Source organism: Hyaena hyaena, unplaced genomic scaffold, assembly GCF_003009895.1.
Source record: "Hyaena hyaena isolate Hyena2069 unplaced genomic scaffold, ASM300989v1 scaffold_402, whole genome shotgun sequence".
Classification (NCBI taxonomy): Eukaryota; Metazoa; Chordata; class Mammalia; order Carnivora; family Hyaenidae; genus Hyaena; species Hyaena hyaena.
This window is the reverse complement of record NW_024081034.1, coordinates 867,148-873,451: the sequence shown is the minus strand read 5'-3', so window position 1 is coordinate 873,451 and position 6,304 is coordinate 867,148.

Below are 6,304 nucleotides of genomic sequence, written 5' to 3'. Positions count from 1 at the left end.
TTTCGCAGGTAAGAACCGTTGAGTCTTTGGAAGGGTAAGGTTCATCCAAAGTCACGTAACTAATCAAGGGTTGATCTGGAAAGTGTTTGAGCTGACTCCTAAGCCATATTCTTAATCTCACCACTAGGTTGCCTCTCAATAAATCCAGACTCAGCATTCTGGCTCTCAAAGCCCTCTCTGGGGGCACCTGGTTGGCTCAGTGGGTTGAGCGTCTGACTCTCGATTTCGGCTCAGGTCATGATCCCAGGGTTGTGGGATCAAGCCCCTAGTCAGGCTCCACACTGAGCGTAGAGCCTGCTTAAGATTCTCTCTCTTTCTCTCCCTCTCTCTCTCAAAAACAAACAAACAAACAGACAGAAAACAAAGCCCTCTGGACTGGACCCACAATCATTTGTCAAAGTTATCCTCGCCGACTCATCAGACTCCTCACCTCAGCTCTACCAGACAATTAGCCATCCCTTCAACACACGTTGAACATCGCTCTTTCCTGTTCCTGCTGATCTATCTGACTAGAAGTCTGTTTGCCCACCCTTGTGGCAGACTGTGCATTCTCTTCTACAATGTGACCTTGAACCTTGAATCTGAGCTGGCTCTAGTGACTCCCTCCTTAGCAACGGGACATGGCAGAAGTGATGTTGGGTGATTTCCAAGGCTGGGTCCGAAAAGTCCACCCAGTTTCCGCTTGAGACCACCATGCAACAGAGGCCACATGCACTTCAACAGCAGCCCAGCTGAGCTCTCAAATGAATTCCAGCTGAAAGCCGGCATCAACTCCAGCCCTGTGAGGGCGCCATCTTGGGCATCCAGCCATTGGAGCCTTCAGATGACCATAGGCTGCCGTGTGTGATCGCAACCACTTAGCAGACCCCCAGCAAGAACTGCTCTGCCGAGATCTTCCTGAATTCCTGAACCTAAGAGGTTTAGGAAATTAAAATGACAGCTTAATGCCACTAAGTTTTGGGGCAAATTATATAACCAGAGTAACCATGACAGCCTTACAATCTTCGAGGGCCCTAATTAAGTGCCAATCGCTGTAGGAAGCTTCTCTAGTCAGATTTAGCTTCCATCTCTGGGAACTCTCGTGACAATTGGCTTCTCAAATATGGCACTTATTAAATTGGTCTTCTATTATTTGTGTGCTTGCCTGTTCCCTCTAATCCACACATCTTGAGGGCAGAAAGAGTGCAGTCTTGATTCTCATTAATCTTTAGATTCATCATGGCTAACCCTGTGCCTAGGACTAAGTAGACAATAAATGTTTGTTTTCCTGAACCGAATCGAAGAGATCAGGAATAGCTTATTCTCCACTGATGGGAGAGGGTTGCAACTCTCCTTCTGTAGAGATTTGTAGAGAATTGTAGGGGTCGTGGAACTATATAGCCTTTGCTGCATTCAAGACCCAGATAAAACAGTAAAATGTGCCAACAGAAGACTAAAAAGACCCCAATACACGGGAGAGACAGTATAGAGTTATCTCATCGGAGAGAACAGGTTGTGCCAAGCTGGGTAGGGATGTCTGCTCTACTGCTTACAGGCTACCTGATCTTGATAAGCCACTTCTCATCTCAAAACATCACTTATCTCCTCTGTAAAATGGATGGAGAGTGCCTGCCAACTAGGGTTGTCCTGAGGAGAAAGAGGTAATTTCTGTAAAGCACTTAATCTGATGTTTCCATAATGAGCTTTCAGTGAAGGATACCTTCTCATATCATCGGTAAGGAGAAGACATTAGAATTCCTACGACACCACCACCGATTTTACAATTTCATTCCTAGAAATCACAACGATTTGTCATATAACTCACACTAAATCACTATTTGTATGAGTCCTTTCAAATACATTCACAGACCATAAGTAACCTTCGCCAGACCCTTTGTCCTGATTTTAGTTCGAAAAATATGGTCCCCATATCGGATAAAGGGTTCGTATCCAAAATCTATGAAGAACTTACCAAACTCAACACCAGAAAACAAATCATCCCGTGAAGAAATGGGCAGAAGACATGAATAGACACTTGTCCACGGAAGACATCCAGATGGCGACAGACACATGAAAAGAGGCTTAACATCACTCGTCATCAGGGAAATACAAATCAAAACCACAGTGAGATACCACCTCACACCCGTCAGAGTGGCTAAAATTAACAACGCAGGAAACAACAGATGCTGGCGAGGATGGGGAGAAACGGGCCCCCTCCTGCACTGTTGGTGAGAATGCAAACTGGTGCAGCCCCTCTGGAAAACAGTGGGGAGGTTCCTCAAAAATTAAAAATAGAATTACCACACAACCCAGCAATAGCACCGCTAGGAATTTACCCAAGGGATCCAGGAGTGCTGATGCATAGGGGCACATGCACCCCGATGTTCACAGCAGCGCGCTTTCAACAATAGCCAAATCATGGAAAGAGCCCAAATGTCCATCACTGACAAATGGATCAAGAAGACGTGGTTTATCTATACAATGGAACACTACTCGGCAATGAGAAGGAATGAAATCCTGCCACTTGCAGCAACGTGGATGGAACTGGAAGGTGTTATGCTAAGTTAAGTAAGTAAGTCAGAGAAACAGAGATATCATGTTTTCACTCACATGTGGAACCTGAGAAACTGAACAGAAGACATGAGGGAAGGGAAGGGGAAAAATAGTTAAAAACAGAGAAGGAGAGGGCACCTGGGTGGCTCAGTCAGTTAAATGCCTGACTTCGGCTCGGGTCATGATCTCGCAGTTTGTGGGTTCTAGCCCCACATCCAGCTCTGTGCTGACAGCTCAGAGCCTGGAGCTTGCTTCCGATGCTATCGCTCCCTTTCTCTCTACTCCTCCCCAGCTCATGCTCTGTCTCTCTTGTCTCCCAAAAATGAAAACACGTTAAACAAACAAACAAGTAAAAATAGAGAGGGAGGGAAGCAAATCATAAGAGACTCTTAAATACAGAGAACAAACTGAGGGTTGATGGGGCGGGGGAAAAGGGGGAAATGGGTGATGGGCATTGAGGAGGGTGCGTGTTGGGATGAGAACTGAGTGTTGTACGTAAGCGATGAATCATGGGAATCTACCCCCAAAACCAAGAGCACACAGTATACACTGTATGTTAGCCAACTTGACAATACATTAAATCAATCAATCAATCAATCACAATCACATGGTCATCATACCCATAGACTGCAGGATCAAAATTTCCTGCTTTTTAAAAAACTGTTTGTTTATTTTCGATGGGGGAGAGGGGCAGGGAGAGAGAGAAACAGAGGATCCAAAGCTGACAGCAGCGAGCCCGATGCGGGCTCGAACCCACGAACCCGAGATCATGCATGACCTGAGCTAAAATCGGATGCTACACCGACTGAGCCACCCAGGTGCCCCCAAAATCTCCTGCTTTTGATGAGTGACCCACTGTGCTGTGGATACCACGAGGGATCAAGCCTTAGTCACTCCTCCACACTCCGGTGGGACTCAGAGGAAGAAGAGTATCTTAAACTGGATTTGGCTGCCAGCTTCTGCCCCGTTAACGCTGACCTCAACTTATTGCCACGGGGGCTTGGCCTGTAGATAATGCTTCCTAAGGGAAACCAGACGAGGCAAGCCCCCAAAGTGGCATTTAGAAGCAAAATGTGCCACTACCAAGTGATGCGCAATTCTGGGGCTCACCATTTACACTGATGAATTCCCCGGGGGTATCATTCACATCCGGTAGGATGTAATGGTATCCCCTGGAGCTGGGCACCGTGGCAGCCTGGATTGGCATGAACGCTATGCGGGCGTGTGCGCATGTGCCCTAATTGAATCTGCCTTCCCTACTGCAGAGAAAAGGAAAAAAAGAAAAAGAAAAAAAAGAAAATCCAGAAGCACACTCCACTCCAATCTGTAACTCCTCTCAAGTGTGGGCACCAAGAAGTACTTCATTCTGGAAAATAGCACAAAATAATTTGGCCAATGATTACTCTACAAGATGTAAAGAGATACTCTCAACCCATTATCTAACATGAAAGGCTCAGAACAGATCTGGCTTTCTGAGCTTTCCGAAAGAGAGAAAACCCTTTCAGCCTAAAAGTTGGTTACGTAAATGTTTCCATTTTCTTTTCTCAAGAAAGTCGCCCTTCCTCCATCAAAACAAATAAGCAAATAAAGTTGTTCACAACTCTACTCATTATACAGCGTCAACATTTATGAGCAGGGCATCGGTGGGGGATATAGCGGAAGAAGATAATTTAAAAATTCCCCCCATAAGGGTTTTAAACATAAAGAAAGGTTAAAAAAAAAAAAAACCCTTGGCTTTGTTCCTTTTTTTTTTAGTTTTTAATATTTTAATTTTATTATTTAAAAATTTTTAACTTTAGTTACCATCCAGTGCAATATTAGCCTCAGGAGTAGAGTTCAGTGATTCATCACTTAACATACAACACCCAGTGCTCATCACAACAAGTGGCCTCCTTAAAGCCCATCCCCCACCACATCCCCTCCAGCAACTCTCAGTTTGTAGTCTACCGTTAAGAGTCTCTTGTGCTTTGTTTCCCTCTCTCCTCTTCAGCCCCCTTGCCATATGTTCGTCTGTTTTCTTTTAAATTTTTTAAAGTTTATTTATTTATTGAGAGAGAGAGGGAGAAAGCCCAATGGGGGAGGGGCAGAGAGAGAGGGAGAGGGAGGGAATCCCAAGCAGGCTCCACACTGTTAGTGCAGAGCCCGATGTGAGGCTCAAACTCGTGAACTATGAGGTCAGGACCTGGGCTGAAGTCAGACGGTCAACCGACTGAGCCACCAGACGACCCTCAGCTGTATTTTTTTTTTTTTTAATGTGTGCCTTTTGTATTATGCATGGCGGTTCCTTTGGGTGGCTTAGACAATACAAAGCCAATGCTGAATCAAAACTCTGGACTACACTCGGGGTGCCTGGGGGGCTCAGTTGGTTAAGCGTTCCACTTCAGCTCAGGTCATGATCTCACAGTTCGTGGGTTCGAGCTCTGCATCGGGCTCTGTGCTTGCTGGCAGCTCAGAGCCTGGAGCCTGCTTCGGATTCTGTGTCTCCCTCTCTCTCTGCCCCCCACCCATTCCTCTCTCAAAAATAAATAAGCATTTAAAAAAAAAGCTGGACTCCACTCAAATAAACGCAGAGGCAATGAATGTGTTCACAGCATGGAATCTTCTAGCACTGAGGGTCTTAGAAGATCTTGCTTAAGTCCATCCTAATCCCTGGAACTCCAGCTCTTCTGTTCCCTGTTACACTGTCTTCAGTGGAAATGGGAAAAGTTTTTACCATCTTAACCCCTTGCCATCCAGAGAGTCGGTCCTTCCTTTTGGGTACGGGTCGCTGGCTTCCCAAAGATTTACCAAAAGAGAAAACCTTGCAACCTATATGCTCTGTCTTTCTTTTATTGGCAGCCTATGCCAGCCCCTGACCCAACTGGGAGATGGAGGCAGTGGGAAGGAAGCATGGGCCTTCGTTAGTAGAAAAAAAAATAAAAAAGAATTAGAATAGGACAATGTGAAGAAGTGGCCTTCTTCTCTCAGACCCTCCTCTGTACTGAACTTAATTTCCTGGCATTAACATCGTTCATCATAACCAAGGAGAGCTCCCTGATAATAGCCAGGATTCTTACTCTTTTTTGTTTTCTTTTTTAATGTGCTTAGTTATTTTGAGGGGCAGAGTGAGCGTGCAAGTGGGGAGGGGCAGAGAGAGAGGAGGAGAGAGAGAATCCCAAGCAGGTTCCGCGCTGTCAGCACAGAGCCCAGTGCAGGGCTCGAACTCACGAACCGTGAGATCGTGACTTGAGCCAAACCCAACAGTTGGACCCTTCACTGACTGAGCCACGCAGGTGCCCCTCCTGCTCTCTTTTATTGTTTTTTAATGTTTTTATTTATTTTTGAGAGAGAGAGAGAGAGAGAGAGTAGGAAAGGGGCAGAGAGAGAGGGAGACACAGAATCTGAAGCAGGCTCCAGGCTCTGAGCTGGCAGCACAGAGTCCAACGTGGGGCTTGAATGCACGAACCACGAGATCATGACCTGAGCCAACTCAGATGCTTCACCACCTGAGCCACCCAGATGGCCCCCTACTCCCTTTTCAATGCTCTTTACAGAACCCCTGCCAGGGACCAAACACAATGAATCTTCATAATCACTGGGCAAGACAGGTATTATTGTTTCACCAGAAAAGAAACCACGGTTCAGAGACAAGGTCACCGAGTTACCAGTCAGCAACGGCTGGGATTGGGTCCCAAGTCCTCTGACCTTAGAGCCCACAGCTGGCTGCTTCTTGCTTAGCAGACCAAACAGCAGCTCAACCCATGTACCGCTGAAAATCATTGGTCCAGTTTGG